At 39.0% G+C, this 18,039-nt stretch overlaps 1 pseudogene; it reads right to left on the reverse strand.

Annotated features, from left to right (window-relative positions):
• Positions 1-15,815: 15,815 nt before the first annotated feature.
• Positions 15,816-17,134, reverse strand: LOC130034939 (elongation factor 1-alpha 1-like; annotated as a pseudogene).
• Between the last annotated feature and the right edge of the window lie 905 nt (positions 17,135-18,039).

The raw sequence follows: 18,039 nt of genomic DNA on the forward strand, positions 1-18,039 counted from the left end.
TTTTACTCTGCTAGAAAAATTGTTTGTGCACCCTGATGCAACATACATAAGGAGTGTCTGTCATTGGTCTTTGTCCATTCTTGGTTTTGCTCAAGTTTGGAGATTATCCCTAGATAATGGCATATGATTTCTCATTTTTCTATCTTGAGTTACAATAACCCAGATTATGAAAAACATTCTTCTAACTATATTCTTTTGTGAAGGAGAGTTGAGAAAATAGGTTTCAATTGCAGCGTTATGACCTGATTTTTTGTCATATTAAATAACAGGATGGTCTTGATTCATGATTCGTGATTGTGATTAAAAAATAATCACCATAATAAGTCTAGTTAATATTGTCATTACACACACTTATTTTTGTGATGAGCCTTTTTAAGAGTTAATCTTCTTGACTGGAGTGATAATACAGGTGGTAGTATGCTTGCCTTGCATATGGCTGACCTGGGTTCTATCCCCAACACCTCATATGATCACCCAAATCCTGCCCGGAGTGATCCCTGAGCACAGGATCAGGAGTCAGCCTTGAGCGCCAGGTGTTGCCCAAAAACAAATAAAAAAGGAGTTAATCTCGGAAACTTCTGACTAATACAGTTTCAATTAATAACTTCTAATTAACACATTCATATTAATTGCAGTTACTGTGCTATACATTATGTGGTCATGGCTTACTCATGTTTTAATTGCAAGAGGTGCACTGACCCCATAGGTCTCTTTTCAATAATATGAATGAATGGCTCCGACGTGACATTCAAACCTATCTTAGTCCAAGGGTACTGACAATCAGAGAAAAGAACAAGAAAATCACCATGACTCAGAATTGGTGCTTTTATTTCAGGGTCTCTCTCGTAAAATTGCCAGTAAAAGCAAATTCTTGCAAAGAACCTGGTATATTCAAGTTTTAATCAGTTATAAGGCAAGACTCTTACCCTGCAGCTGTAGTCTCTACAACAATGGCTAAAGCTCGAAAGAATGGTGAAAGGTGGCAGTACAAATATATCCAAGATATAGGTCAACTTAAATATGTTATTGCAATTTTAATGACAACAGTTAAAAGCGGAAATAACTTGTTTGATTTTCATGGTTTACTGGCTATCTGCTGGTAAAGTTTCTTTAATAGAAAACTGGGACTTTGCAGCAGAGAAATGAAATACTTTAAAAATCTCTCGAGTGAAGAAGCCATGAAATAATTAAAGACTATGTTTTTTAGAAAAGCATAGCTTGACAAAGCATCAACTAAGAAAAAATATGTAAAATGTCTCAGTTTTCCTATTATTGATTTCAGAAAGACAAGGATGTTCATAACTGACTTAGCTATTCGCTAATGCCTTCATTTATCTTTAATGCCAATTTTATCTTAACGGAGAAAACCCTTTATTTTCTTATTTTATATGCAATTCACATAATTTAGGCTTAACCTATTTAAATTTAATATAAAAAATCACAGATTTTGTTTTAATACATCACCATTAATTCCATGATATTTTATGACCTCAAAAGATAGCCATTTATTCCCCTGACAACCATATCTGAAAATAATAATTTCCTTTCTGTTTCTATGCCTTTATTCTGGACAGTTCATATAAGCAGAATCATACAATCTGTGATTTTATGTATTGATTAATTTCATTTATTTTTGAGGCTCCATGTGAGATTTTCCCAAGATTCACCTTGTAACAATACTTGACTTGCTTTTGTGGATAAATACTACATCTTCATAAGAACACATAACACTATTTTGTTTATTAACTCTTAGTTTATGGACAACTGGATAACCTACTTTGTAGAGATTTTAAAAAGTTGCTATAAGCACTCATGTGCACATTCTTGTTAATAAATGTTTTCAATTTCCTTGAGAAAGAGTAGGATTTCTGGGTGATATGGAAAATCTTTAACTATTTGAGGAAGTTCAAAACCCTTTCCCATGGTGACATTATCATTTCTACATTTCCACAATCCTATTTTATCAACATCCTTTTTTTTCACTATTACCATTATATATGTACCCAAGAGCCTCTAAGGCAACATTTTATGACTTTGCTTTACACATTCCTGAAGACAAATGGTTTCCTCTATTTTGATTTGATTATTGATGTTTGTTGGTAGATGGTCTCTGGAGAAATGTCTATTAAGATACTTTGCCCCTGAGTTTTGTTTTGTTTGTTTGTTTGTTTTGGAGTTACACTCAGCTATTCTTGGAACTCAGTCCTAGTGATATTTTGCTTAGAGGATCATGAGTTTCACTGGGGATAGAACCAGGGTCAGTCTCTTGCAAGGCAAGCACCATGCCTGCTACACTATCTATTCAATGTTGTCCATGTTTTTAACTTTTTTTAAACGGTGGAATTATAAAGACTTTTTATATATTCTTGATCCTGAACCTTTATCAGTAATATGATTTAAAAATATTTCTCCCATTCCTTATATTGTCTTTTCATATACATATTATTTCGTTGATTAATTTGCTAATAGCCTCAATTTAAAGATAAAATTAAAACAAAATTTGTAATGTATATTTTAGGCTTAATTTCTAGCTTGCCAAGAAATATTGGGTAAAAGAAAACATTTAAATTTGTGATTTTATTTAATGGCATCAGAGGTATTATTTTTCTTTTTGATATTTGGGTCTCACCCAGTGAAGCGCAGGTCTTACTCCTGGCTCTGGGCTCAGGGATCTCCTAAACTCTTGTGCTTCGGGCAACATGTAGGGCGCCAGTGATTGAACCTTGGTCAGCTGTGAACAAGTCAAGTGTCTTACCTACTGTACTGTCTCTTCAACCCTGTATAAAAGAAATTCTACAAACCTACCCCTCCATACATACACACACAAGAATATTATTAGTATTTCTCTGCTTCTACATAAGACTTTAAAAGATACCAGTAAACAAATGAAAATGAAAAGAAGAGTTACCAGAACCTATGGGACGCAGCTAAAGCCATGCTAAGAGGAAAATTTATAGCGTTGCAAGCATTCATAAGGAAAGAAGAAAGGGCCTACATAGATAACCTAACCACACAGTTCAAGATCTTAGAAAAGACAAAAAAGGAACCCAAGCCCTGCCGAAGGAAAGAAATAATAAAACTTAGAGAAGAAATTAACGACATGGAAACCAAAGAAACAATCCAAAAGGTCAATGACACCAAGAGCTGGTTCTTTGAGAAAATACATAAGATTGATAAACCACTAGCAAGACTCACAAAGAGAGAGAACCCTAAAACCGAATCGGAAATGAAAAAGGGGACATCACAACAGAAACCAATGAAATTCAAAAAATCATCACAGACTACTTTGAGAGTCTGTATGCCATGAAACAAGAGAACCTAGAAGAAATGGATAAATTCCTGGATTCCTATAATCTCCTAAGATTGAACCAGGAAGACTTGGGATGCTTAATAGACCCATTCATATCAAGGAAATTAAAACTTTAATCAAAAGTCTTCCCAAAAACAAAAGCCCAGGCGCAGATCGATTCACTACTGAATTCTTCCAAACATTTAAAGAAGACTTTTTTCCAGTTCTCCTCAAGCTTTTCCAGGAAATTGAAAAAAACCGGTACTCTTCCAAACAGCTACTATGAGGCACATATCTCCCTAATACCAAAAGCAAACGAAGACACCACCAAAAAAGAAAACTATAGGCCAATATCCCTGATGAACACAGATGCGAAGATCCTCAACAAAATATTAGCAAATAGAATCCAACAACTCATCAAAAAGATCATAGACCACAACCAAGTGCAATTTATCCTGGGGATGCAAGGATGGTTTAATATTCTGAAATCAATCAACATATTCCATCATATCACAAAAGTAAAGATAAAACTATATGATCATATCAATAGATGCAGAGAAAGCTTTTGACAAGATACAGCACGCGTTAATGATCAAAACTCTCACCTAAATGAGTTTTGAAGTAACTTTCTTCAAAATACTAAAAGTCATCTACGACAAACCCATGGCAAGAATTATCCACAATGGAGAAAAACTCAGGGCCTTCCCTCTAAGATCAAGGACAAGACAAGGATGTCCACCATCACCACTTTTATTAAACATAGTACTGGAAGTACTTGCAATAGCGATTAGGCAAGAAAAAGACATTACAAGCATCCAGATAGGAAAGGAAGAAATCAAGCTGTCACTATTCGCAGATGATATGACAATATATCTCGAGAACCCTAAATCCTCTCCCAAGAAACTCCTAGAAACAATAGACTTGTAAAGTCGCAGGCGATAAAATCAATGCCCCAAAATCCATGGCCTTCCTATATGCAAATAATGATAAGAAAGTGACATGAAAAAAATAATCTCTTTCACCGTTGTGCCCCAGAAGATCAAATACCTCGGAATCAGCCTAACTAAAGAGATAAAGGACTTCTACAATGAAAACTACAAAACGCTACTCCATTAAATAAAAGTGAACACGAGGAAATGGAAACATATCCCTTGCTCATGGATAGGAAGAAATAACATCGTCAAAATGGCAATACTCCTGAAGCATTATACAAATTCAACACGATCCCTATAAGGATACCCTTGAAATTCTTCAAAGAAATAGATCAAGCACTCCTGAAATTCATATGGAACAATAAATGCCCACAAATAGTTAAAGCAATCCTTGGGAAAAAGACGTGGGGAGGCATTACCCTCCCCAGGCTCAAGCTCTACTAAAAGCGGTAACAAAAAGGCACATGAGAAAATACTCTACATCACTAATCATCAGGGATACGCAGATCAAAACAACAATGAGATATCATTTCACACCACAGAGAGTGGCCCACATCCAAAAGAACAAAAGCAACCGGTGCTGTTGCAGATGTGGCAAAAAAGGGACCCTCCTTCACTGCTGGTGGGAATGCCGTCTGGTCCTTTTGGAAAACAGTATGGACGATTCTCAAAAAATTAGAATTTGATCTCCCATTTGACCCAGCAATACCACTCCTGGGAATATATCCCATAGAGGCAAAAAAGTATAGTCGAAGTGACATCTGTACTTGTTTGTTCATTGCAGCACTCTTTACAATAGCCAGAATCTGGAAAAACCCTGAGTGCCCAAGAACAGATGACTGGTTAAAGAAACTCTGGTACATTTACACAATGGAGTACTATGTAGCTGTTAGAAATGATGAAGTCATTAAATTTATATACAAGTGGTACTACATGGAATGTATCATGTTAAGCAAAATGAGTCAGAAAGAACGGGATAGAGACAGAAAGATTGCATTCATCTGGGGAACATAAAGTAACAAAGTGGGAAACTAACACGCAGGAGTGGCCGAGATTACTACCAGGAATTTTGCTCCATGACTTGGAGGCCAGCCACATGTGCTAGGAGAAAAGGAAGCTCAGATAGAGAAGGGAGCATCAAATAAAGGGTGTTGGGAGGATCCTCCCAGGATGGGAGAAGCATGCTGAAAGTAGACTATAGACCATACATGATTGCCACTCAATGCCTCTCATGCAAACCACAGGACCCAAAAGGAGAGAGAGAGAACAAAAGGGAATGCCCTGCCAGATGCAGGGTGGGATGGGGTTTTGGGTGTTGGGAGGGATGCTGGGACCTGTGATGGTGGAGGATAGACACTGGTGGAGGGGATAGGTACTTGATCATTGTATAACTGAAACCCATGCACAAAAATTTGTAAGTCTATAACTGTACCTCATGGTATTTCACTAATAAAAAAACAAAACAAAACAAAATAAAACAAAGACAGCATGGTACTGGAACAAAGCCAGGACATGACCAATGGAACAGGGTGGAGTATCCGTACACACAACCCCAAATGAATAAGCATCTAATATTTGATAAGAGAGCAATGAATGTGAAGTGGAACAAGTAAAGCCTCTTCAACAAATGCTGCTGGCAAAACTGGACAACCACATGCAAAATAATGGGCTGAGACCTAGACCTAGCACCATACACAAAAGTGAGATCAACATGGATTAAATATCTCAACATCAGGTCAAAGTCCATAAGGTACATTTGAAGACAAGTTCTGCAAAACCCTCCAAGATATTGAGGCTAATGGTATCTTCAAAGACGACACTTCACTGACCAACCAAGTGGAAACAGAGGTAAACAAATGGGACTATCTTAAATTAAGAAGCTTCTGCACCTCAAAAGACACAATAACCAGAATACAAAGACAATTGACAGAATGGGAAAGGATATTTACCCAATATCCATCTGATAAGGTGTTGATATCAAGGATATACAAAGCACTGGTTGAACTCTACAAGAAGAAAATATCTAACCCCATCAAAAAATGGGGTGATGAAATGAACAAAAACTTTCCCAAAGAAGAAATTCTAATGGATAAAAGGCACATGTGGAAATGCTCTACATCACTAGTCATCAGGGAGATGCAGATCAAAACAGCAATGAGATATCATCTCACACCACTGAGACTGGCCCACATCAAAAAGAATAAAAGTAATCGGTGTTGGCGTGAATGTGGTGAGAAAGAGACTCTCCTTCACTGCTGCTGGGAATGCCGACTGGTTCAGCCTTTTGGAAAATAGTATGGGCAATTCTCAGAAAATTAGAAAATTGAGTTTCCATTTGAACCAGCAATACCACTCCTGGGAATATATCCCGGAGAGGCAAAATAGTACAGTTGAAAGACATCTGCACTTCTATGTTCATTGCTGCACTATTCACCATAGCTAAAATCTGGAAAAAACTCTAGTGCCTGAGAACAGATGACTGGTTAAAGAAACCTTGGTACATCTACACAATGGAATACTATGCAGCTGTTAGAAAGGATGAAGTCATGAAATTTACATACAAGTGGTACTACATGGAAAGTGTCATGCTAAGTGAAATTAGTCAGAAAGAGAGGGACAGACATAGAAATATTGCATTCATCTGGAGTATATAAAATAACAAAATAGGAGACTAACATCCAAGAATAGCCAAGATAAGTACAGGAGGTTCACTCCATGACTTGGAGGCCAGACACATATGCTAGGGTAAAAGGCAGCTCAAATAGAGTAGGGAGCACCAAATAAAGGGAGTTGGGAGGATCCTCTCAGGCTGAGAGATGCATGCTGAAAGTAGACTATAGAACAAACATGATTGCCATGTTCAATGCCTCTTTTGCAAACCACAGCACCCAGAAGGAGAGAGAAAACAAAAGGGAATCCCCCGCAACAGGGATGGGTGGGATGGGGGTGGGGCGGAAGGGGTGGGAGGGATACTGGGAGCATTGGAGGTAGAGAATGGGTGCTCACAGTGGAGAGATGGGCACTCAATCATTGTATAACTGAAACTCAAGCACAAAAAAATTCTAAGTCTACAACTGTAGCTCATGGTGTTTCACTAATAAAAAAAATTTAAAAATAGACTTTAAATGACTTCTCTTATCTGTCACAGGTAATGTGGGGCTTCTATTGCCATCAGTATCCACGGATTCAGTCCAGATCAAAAGCTCACCTATGAGGTTCACCTTTATTATCAACACTAGATCTCACTGTTTACCTTTGGTGCATTTTTTTGCAGGAGACAGGAGTTGTATCACTATTTGTCTTATTTTTCCATACAAGCACAAGTGATATTGTTATTCTTATCTCCATTCTGGACTAAATTGTTAGTATTTCAGCAGCAAACAAAGGATTCAGGTGTTTATTTTAGTATTTCACCTACTAGCCCTCAGAAGGGCAGATCAATGGAAGTATAATTATGTGCATTGTTTTCCCATTAAGGAAGTGTGCTCCATGATGTTTTGAACAATTTTTATGTTGACATAATCATAAATCAAAGGTGTTACAAAAATAGGATAATCAATCCCTCACTTTTACCCAGTTCTCTTCAATATAAACATCTTATGTAATTCTTGTACAATATTGCATTAAGAAATTAATATTGAAAAATCCACAGAGCTTGTTCAGTTTTCACTATAATGTGTACTTCTGTGACATTTTATTGCACTTGAATTTGTGTAGTTAACACTGTGATCAAGACATAAAACTTCTCCATAATTGCAAAAAAGGTTGCATGTGCTCTCTCTTAACCCTGTTATTAATTTTCCCCTCTTTATGGTTTTGAAAAGTAGAGAGTATTATGTAACAAGAAGTATGCATATACAATTGTTTTATTTTGGATTTTGAAAAGAATAGTATACTTAAAATACACCCATTGGGGGGTGGGGTGTCAGTTTTTTATACTTTCCATTGCAGATTTCCAATACTTTCCATTGCTTGATACTTGATTACTTAATCACTTGATATCCTGTTACTCACTGATTTGCTCCATCAGGTGCCAGTGTGCCAGTAAGGTCTCCATTTGTCTCTGTAGCATACTAGTGTAGCCCAATGGCATCTGTTCACTACAGGAACATGAAAAGCCTTTAACCGTTTGTTCAGGGTCTTGAGGAAGACCTTCTGACCATCTTGTAGGTGGGCAACCACGCATTCTTTTGACATCAGGTAGAATCCAGTCGCTAAAAGCTCCAGTCCAGTGGTCATCTTCAAATCACATTATGTGTCCAGACCATCTGACTTTTGATGCCTTGGCCACTATCTCCACCACCCAGCTGCCACCATGCTCCAGGTCGCTTTCCAGACACTCGGGCCAAGCCTCACACATGAGAGAATCCCCCACAGAACCAGGTAAGCAGAACTTTGTGACCTTGGACTCCAGGCTCAATGAGACCTGGAAACAGAGATCCTCTGCCTGCTTCCACCAATCTCCAGTGACCTAGAGATCACACCCAGAAAACCCACCCTACTGGTGCCAGATAAATACCTCATCAGCCGACCTCCACTACCTCCACTGCCCAGCTGCCACCATACTCCAGGCCGCTCTTCCAGACCGCGCAGCCGTGAACACATCATAAGACACTTAATACCCATCTTCCAAAATTACCACACTATATTTGATGGGGTTCAAATATGGTGTGAACCATGGGAACATCAATACGGGCAATTAGAGGCTGCCCTAAAAGCTACTATCCCTCTCGGAGAGTACGGCAAGCTACCGAGACTATCCCGCACACACGGCAGAGCCTGGCAAGCTATACCCATGGCGTATTTGATATGCCAAAAACAGTGACAAAAATGGGCCTCATTCCCCTGACCCTGAAAGAGCTTGATACTTGCCATTCCATATTATGTACCATAATTTGCTAAGTGGGTTGGAACGATAGCACAGTGGTAGGGCATTTACCTTGCGCGCAGCCGGTCTGGCCGAGCCGGGTTCAATTCCTCCACCCTTCTCGGAGAGTCCGGCAAGCTACCGAGAGTATCTTGCCCACACGGCAAAGCCTGGCAAGCAACCCATGGTGTATTCAATATGCCAAACACAGTAACAAGTCTCAAAATGGAGACGTTACTGGGCTCACTTGAACAAATCGATGAACAATGGGAGAACAGTGACAGTGACAATTTGCTAAGCACTCACAAATCATTGAAATAATGATTTCCCATTTTTTTTGTTATTATTTACAAAGTTTATCTGAACACTGTACAAATAAAAACTTCATTTCTTCTATTTAAATGACCATAAATGTGATCATTGCACAAAAAATTAACTGTAAAGTTTAAGACACAAACTTTTTCTGAATAAGATGTTCAAAATTATCCAGTTAATTTCTATCTTGCCAATATTTAATGGCTGCACTATTTTTTTTTAAAATTAACTATTACCTGGGCTGGAGTGATAGCAGAGTGGGTAGGGCATTTGCCTTGCACGCAGCCAACATAGCTGACCCGAGTTCAATTCCTCCACCCCTCTCGGAGAGCCCGGCAAGCTACCAAGAGTATCTCACCTGCACTGCAAGCCTGGGGAGCTTCCCGTGATGTATTCGATATGCCAAACACAGTAACAACAAAGTCTCCAATGGAGACAATACTGGGCCCGCTAGAGCAAATCAATGAACAACGGGAGGACAGTGACAGTGACAGCTATTACCTAAGGTTTGCTTTGAATTCCACTGGGGTTTAATTTGTGTTTTCTAAGGATTAATGATATAAAATATGATGTCATATGTTAGACTTTTTGAAAAATTTCTGCTCACATCCTTTGTCAGTTTTATCTCTTTTCCTACTATGTTGTGTGCATGAATTGCCTTTTCATTTTATTTTTTAAAAGTATTAATGTAAAATGACATAGAACTATGTCATATTATAAATCAAAATCTGTGAATTCTTCATTGTATTGACCGCTAAGCCTATTTTTCGTCCTTCACTATAAAGTTGATACCTTTACCCAATTTTCCTTTTCCTTTACAGTAACCATTAATTTTTTTTCTGACAGTCTTCATTTAAATTGTATTGGAAAACTGCACAAATGCATCTAAAATAATATACTTATATGTAATGCAATAAACAAAAATTAATTCAAAATTAATTGAAGACTTTAGTGTAAGACCTAAAACCTAAAACCATAATGTATATAGAAAAACACATAGGCATTATTTTTTACCTATGGTCTTTGACACTGCCTCTTCTTTGTCCAAATTATTTCATCTCTTACAGTTTTAAAAAAAAGTTTACATAAATTTGGGCTGATCTCCGGCAGTTGCTGCCATGTTGACGCATCTACCAGCCCTGCTGGTCTACCGATTCACAACTCAATCACCAAGGAGATACACAACAAGCAGCTAAAATTAATGGAAACAACAGTTCCCTCCGTCAAAAACCTCTGGGGTGCCCTTAGGAGAAGGGTAGACTGAGTCCCCAACACGCTGACATTCCTGCATTCACACCCACATCCTGCTGTGACAGCCACTCCAAGGGGTCAACTCCACTGCTTCACTATTTCTTTTCAAAGAGACACAGACAGTGAAAAATTTCAGGTATCCTGATGTCCAGGCTGAGAACTTTGGAGCCTTCTCAGAGTAGGGGTGAGTAGCTTACCTCCACCCACTATAGTTCTGAAAACCCTGGCACCATGCCACCTCCCACAGCCACTGCTTTGTCAACTCATTGACCCAGACCATAGATCCTGAACTCTCTGGATGACAAACTCTCATGGCTGAACTCTCATGGCTGCATTCATGGCCAGGCAGCACCTCCAGATTACTCAATACTGAAATTCCAGTAGGAACACACCAAATTAGATAGGGAAGTAACAGAAAAGTCAACTAAACTCAACAAACAAAGCAATCACTTAGAAGGTTCAACTCACAACTAACAATTTAGTAAATACTCAGACAATGACTTACGAACCCTGTGGTAAAATATAGTAATTTTCACATTTAAAAAATTGATTTTTAAATTTATCCAGTATAACCTTGGAACTTTGTTATTTAAATAATTTCAACTCTCAAATTGCATTAACAGTTGTGATTTTTCTTTACATTAAAGGAATATCTTGGAAAAAATCAATAATATTCAATTATTAAAAATAAAATTAAAATATTAGACTTTAAATATAATTTTAACAAATTTCAATATAATTTGTTTACATTTACAGAAAACTTTTCGGTGATCTTGAGAAAAATTGCATTAGTTGTATGTATCAGTTTGAGAACTTACATATTTTTCTATTCTAGAGTAAGCAAGCATTGAATGTTCTCCCATTTACTTAAATTATCTTTACTTGTTTTTATAAACTTATTTTCCTTTCTTTTCTTTTAGTTTTTGGGCCACACCTGGTGATACCCAGGAATTACTGCTGGCTCTTCACTCGGGAATTACTCCTGATCATGCTCAGGGGACCATACGGGATACCACAGATCAAACCTGAAACCTGCAAGACTGTATGCAAGGCAAGTGTACTACATGCTGTACTATTACTCCAGTCCCAGTTTTATAAACATGTTGTAATTTTAACATACACTGTTGAGGATATAAGTATTTAATTTTTAGCAGTTTAATTTAATTTTATCGTTTTAATTTGTTTTTCATCTGCTTATTGTTAGTATATAGAAGTGTGATTAATTTATGAATATTGTACCTATATTCTGTGACATTGATGAATTCTCACATATTAATTCTGGGAGTTCTTTCTAGGTAACTTGGGATTTGCACGTTTTCTTTCTCCTTTATGAGGGGCATGAGATTTTCTTTTTCATCCTCCCCTCTTCCTCCCCTCCCCTCCCCTCCCCTCTTCCTCCCCACCCCTCCCCTCCCCTCCCCTCCCCTCCCCTCCCCCCTCCCCTCCCCTCCCCTCCCCTCCCCTCCCCTCCCCCCTCCCCTCCCCTCCCCTCCCCTCTCCTCCCCTCCCCTCCTCTCCTCTCCTCTCCTCTCCTCTCCTCCTCTCTGATTTTCCCTTGCCTTATCTTTTTTCTTTTTTTTCTTTTGTAAATTAAACTGCTTAGGACTTTCATTACTATATTGGATAGAAATTCCGAGAGTTATTTTCTTTGCAAGTTATCTTGTTTCTGGTTTTATATGGAAAGTAATTTAGAGTATAGAATTTTATGTTAGATGAAACTCTTAATAAACCTTAATAAGAAGGCATTTTTCCATCTTGTAGAGGGAAGAAAGGTACATCTGGCAGTGTTCAGATTTACTCCTGGTAAGGTCAGGAGACCTTATAGGATTTTGAGGATTGAATCCAGGTGACTCTTCATACAAGTTAAGCACCCTACCTGCTATATTATCGTTCTGATACCTGAGAAGTTTCTTGATGCATATTGGGGGGGGGCATTATCTATGGGTAGATTTTTAAAAAATTGAATTTTAAAATTCTGTTATTTATATAGTTATTTATAGTTGAGTTTCAGGATTACAATGTTCTAACACCAATCCCACCACTAGCATCAACTTCCCACTACAATGTCTCCAGGTTTCCTCCCACTCCCAATTCGGTCTCCTTGACAGGCACATTTGTAAGTTTGGTTACTGAAATTTAAATCTCATGCTTGCAGTATCATTGGCTTTGCAGTTTATATATATATATTTACATAAATGTAAATTTATACATATACCACATATGTACATGTATATGTCCGAACTACATCTCTACATCTTTCATTGTGATCTTTCTGACAAGCTGGAGGCACTTGGTGTACTTTTTCATCATGCATGGCTGTTGAACTTTGTCAGATTATTTTTTCTTCAACAATTCATATGTTTATGTGCAATTTTAAAAGCCATAATGAATTATATTCATTGATGTCTGAAAGGGCTAGAGCGATAGCACAGTAGTAGGGTGTTTGCCTTGCGCACAGCCAGCCCAGCCAAGCGGGTTCGATTCCTCCACCCCTCTCGGAGAGCCTGGCAAGCTACCAAGAGTATTTTCCTCGCACGGTAAAGCCTGGCAAGCTACCTGTAACGTAATCAATATACCAAACACAGTAACAACAAGATAGCACAGCGGGTAGGGCGCTCGCCTTACAAGCGGCCAACATGGCCGACCCGAGTTCGATTCCTCCGCCCCTCTCGGAGAGCCCGGCAAGCTACCGAGAGTGTTCGATATGCCAGACACAGTAACAACAAAGTCTCCAATGGAGATGTTACTGGGCCCGCTCGAGCAAATCGACGATCAACGGGAGGGCCTTTACCTTTACCTTTACTGGGCCCGCTAGAGCAAATCAATGAACAACGGGAGGACAGTGAGAGTGACAGTGATGTCTGAGTATTTGGATATGGAAACGACCTGCATTTCTAAAACAAATCAACTTTGTCTTGGTGTGTAGTTCATTCTGTGAATTATTTAATTTGATTTGCTTTTTAAAAAGTGTTTTTGCTTATATTAATGAGAAACATTTGTCTCGTTTTCTTTTTGGTAACATGTTTGGGTTTTGTTACTGACTTCACAGAAAAAAGTGGGGATTTATCTTATGCTTTTTTACAACATTTGTAAAATATTTCCTAATTATTCTGCAATCTTAAGTATAATTCTTCATGTTGAGGATTTATTTGCTGGACTTTCAAGTATGACATTAGTGTCATTAAAGCTGCTTGAAATTAAACCGTAAAAATAGTACAGTAGGTTGGATGTTTGCCTTGTACACATCCCATCCAATTCAACCCCTATATTTCACCTACTCGATTTGGAGTCGAGCATCTTCCACCCAGATCCTCCAAATTCCAGTAGGCGGGGGTCACACCCACCACCTGGCCCCCTGGCGCCGTGTAATCCCATCAGCGGCCAAGACTCAGAGACTATAAAATCCAGATCCCGGAACCGCGAGGCCGCATTCGCGGCCGCGCGACATCTTATTATCTCATTACTACTTTGGACAAACTTGCAGGGTATCGAATGTAGCCTGCCCACAGGGCAGAGTCTGGCAAACTCCCCGTGGCCTACCAAATATGCCAAATACCAGTAACAATGATGGGTCTCATTCTCCTAAAGAGCCGTGAATATAATCTCAGGGCTAGGATGAAAGAGACGTTACTGGGGCCTGCTCGAGGCAATCGACGATTAACAGGATGATGAAATGAAATGAAAATTTCACCTAAGCCCCACCAGGTGTGATCTCCGAGCACAGAACCAGGAGAAATCCCTTAGCACTAGCAAATCATATTATTTCAAATTGGGTGAGCTTGGATATTTCTGTTTTGGTACATTTTAGGAATTGAGGTTCTATCTAACCACTCTTTTTCTCTGTAGAGTTGTTCCTAGTATATATTCTATCATTTGATATCCAGGGATTTATAAAGATAATTTGTTCTTATTTCTTAGCGACTTTTCCATTTTAAAAAAACTCAACATTTTCCATTTAATTTTCAAAAGGCATTTGTTTGCCTGCTTTCAATTTCATTAATTTTTACTTATAATTTGTTTTCAATTAGTTTGGATTTATTTTTCTCTTCTCTATCTAGTTTCTTAAACTTGAATTTTAGATTATTAATTTTTGCATGATTTCTTTTCTTTGATAGATGAGTAACTCAATGCTATTTAATTACCTTTTATTGCTACCTTCACTATTTTTATCAAGATTTGATGTTGCATTTTGATCTTTCATTGTGATTAAACTCAATCTATTTCTCATGTTTTCAGTATATGTTTTAATATTTTAAATTTAAATTTTGTTTTAGTGGGTTTCAAAAATCTGTGACAAATGTTTTACCAAGTAGTTTCCGTAAAAATGACTGATTTTCATCTGGGGCAACTTGGAGTGGGTAGGTGAGACCTGTGCCCACCCAAACAAGCCCTGGCAGGGGGGACACGGGCCGCAGCTCCACGGAGGGACAACCCGTCACCTCACCAGCCCCTTCATTCCAAGATCCTGGGTGGGAGTGACCCCGGGATGGGGGAGTAGCTACTACGTAGGGAGCGTGGCCTCCTAGAAGTGGGCGTGGCCTCAGTTATATTTCCCAGTCTAAGCACTCAGGACTTCCATCCCACCCTTTGTCACCTAAAACCGACCAAAAATTTCTGACCACCTGTACTACAAATACAACAATATTCCACTCGCCTACTCCATTTCTAACAAAAGACCAGTATGAAATAAGTGGTATAAGCTCAATATTAAAGAGCACCTCTTCCAAATCTTCATTGGAAGAAGAAGGTCCCTTTTGTTCTCTCTCTCTCTCCTCTTGAGTCCTGTGGTTAAGCATGACTGATTTAAGCACTGTAGTACTATCCTCCCATTGTTCATCGATTTGCTCGAGCAGGCACCAGTAATGTCTCCATTGTGAGACTTGTTGTTACTGTTTTTGGCATATCGAATATGTCATGGTAGCTTGCCAGGCTCTATTGTGTGGGCAAAATACTCTCGGTAGCTTTCTGGGCTCTCCGAGAGGGATGGAGGAATCAAACCCGGGTTGGCTGCATGCAAGGCAAACACCCTATTTGCTGTGTTATCACTGACTGATTTTAAAAAAAAAAACAATAAAGCTGCCCCTCCCCCACCAAATGGTCCACAAAACATTTTTTTTCTTCTGATGGTTTTACATAAATTAGACAAATAGTACATAAGGTTTTAACATAAAATCGACCAAAACGTTCTTCCAACACTGATTAGGACTGGGTGGCAGGTACTGAATAAAGAATAAAGAGAAAGCATCTCTTTATTCTTCTGAGTCTTTGGGTCAGACTTGGTCACCTTGTCAGCTCTAGATGCCAGTCCACTGCTTTGATGACACCCTTAGCAATGGTCTGCTCATGTCACTGAAAGCAAAACAACTCAGTGGAGGTTAGTCAGCGAAGTTCTCAATACAGGTGGGCTTGCCAGCTACTGCATCAATAATGCAGCCTCACCAGATTTCAACAACTCAGAGACATATTCCAGGTATTCCCAAGAGCTATCATAAATCTTCTCCTTCATCTTAGCAAACTTGCAAGTAATATGGGCTGTGTGACCACAGAACACAGGTGCTAATGGGACCTGGGTAGTTTGGAATAATCACTTTAGCTATGAAGTCAGCTGTTTCCTCTGGAGCATCATTTTTGTTGTCACCAGCCATATTGCCACGACAGACATACTTAACAGACATGTTCTTCACATTAAAGCCCCCACTGTCCTCAGGAAGAACTTCTCTGAAAGCTTCAGGGTGCATTTCAACAGACTTAACTTCAGTTGTAGCATTGCCAGGAGTGAATGTGACCCCAGATCCAGGTTTGAGACCACCAGTCTCAGCACAGGCCACAGGGACAGTACCAGTGCCTCCAATCTCTCCACATCCGAGAGGGACAGGCAAGGGGGCTGCCAGTTGGAAGGGCTGGTGACAGGATGCAATCTAAAGGACCCAGAAGCATGATTCCCCTGGCACTACTATTTTTACTGGGAACTTCCCATTCCTTAAAGCATGGCGTGTCAGTATTTGGCCTCCTCAAATTGTCATCATTCCAAACAAAAATTGGCACAAATGCTCCTGTGTCAGGGTTGTAGTCAATTAGAGATTCTGGCCTCAAATTCACCCACACCAGCACCAATAATCAGATTGGCACAGTCATTGTGCTTTTGATAAAGTCTCTGTGTCCTGGGTCACAGAGTGATGTCCTCTAACTTCCACAGAGCAAGACCAGTGGCGATGCCATGCTCGTTTTCAGCTTTCTGCTTATAAAAGACCTCTGCACACTTGAGGGAGCTCTTTGCCTTCTCAGTACCCTCCTTCTCGAATTTTTCAATGGTTCCCTTGTAGATGCCTCCACATTTGCAGATCAGGTGACCAGTGATGATGGACTTGCCTGAGTCTACGTGTCCAATGAGACAATGTTAACATAAGTCTTTTTCTTTCCCATTTTATCTTGTGTTTGGCTGTGGTTTTCATGACAACTTTGTCCTGGTGGCAAACCCATAGCGAAAAAAGCTAACATTATATTTTTAAGTTTGTTTATCTTTCCTCTTTGTCATAACTATCCTGTTACTGAGTATATCTAGCTAGTCTTTTTTTCTAGTTTTGTATTTTTAAGCAGTAAATTTCTCATTTGACTTTTTTACAATTTTTGCTTTCTAAATCTATTTTATATTTTCTTCAAATGATTTTGTAACTTTTCATATTTATCAGAAGTATTCCACCATTTGTGGTATCTTTTTTATCTGTGTCTGTTCATTGCCTTTACCTTGTTTTGGCTATTGTGAATAATACTACAATAAACATTGGAAGACAATGTATTTTCAGAAGAATTTTTGAACTCCTGGGTTAGATGCCAAGAAGTAGATTTACTAGTTCATGTGGAACTTTGATTCTCAGTTGTTTGAAAAGTGTCTATATTGTTTATCTAAAAGGTTGTAACAGTTGGCATTCCAACCAATAGTTAATGAGGGTTCCTTTTCCCTAACAGCCACACCAGGACTCATTGTTTTCGCACATGGCATCTTTAGGGATTCGATACTGTTGACCAAGCAAATAGAAGCAAAGGTAACACATGGAACTACATTAAACTGAGAAGCTGTTGAACCACAAAGAAATAATGACCAGAATAAAAAGATACCCCACAGACTGGGAAAAAAATATTTGCCCACCATTCATGTGACTGGGGCTGGAGCGATAGCACAGCGGGTAGGGCGTCTACCTTGCACGCAGCCAACATGGCCGACCCAAGTTCGATTTCTCCGCCCCTCTCGGAGAGCCCGGCAAGCTACCGAGAGTATTCGATATGCCAGACACAGTAACAACAAAGTCTCCAATGGAGACGTTACTGGGCCCGCTCGAGCAAATCAATGATCAACGGGAGGGCCTTTACTTTACTTTACTTTACAT

This window comes from Sorex fumeus, unplaced genomic scaffold, assembly GCF_029834395.1.
Source record: "Sorex fumeus unplaced genomic scaffold, SorFum_2.1 ptg000063l, whole genome shotgun sequence".
NCBI classification, from domain to species: domain Eukaryota; kingdom Metazoa; phylum Chordata; class Mammalia; order Eulipotyphla; family Soricidae; genus Sorex; species Sorex fumeus.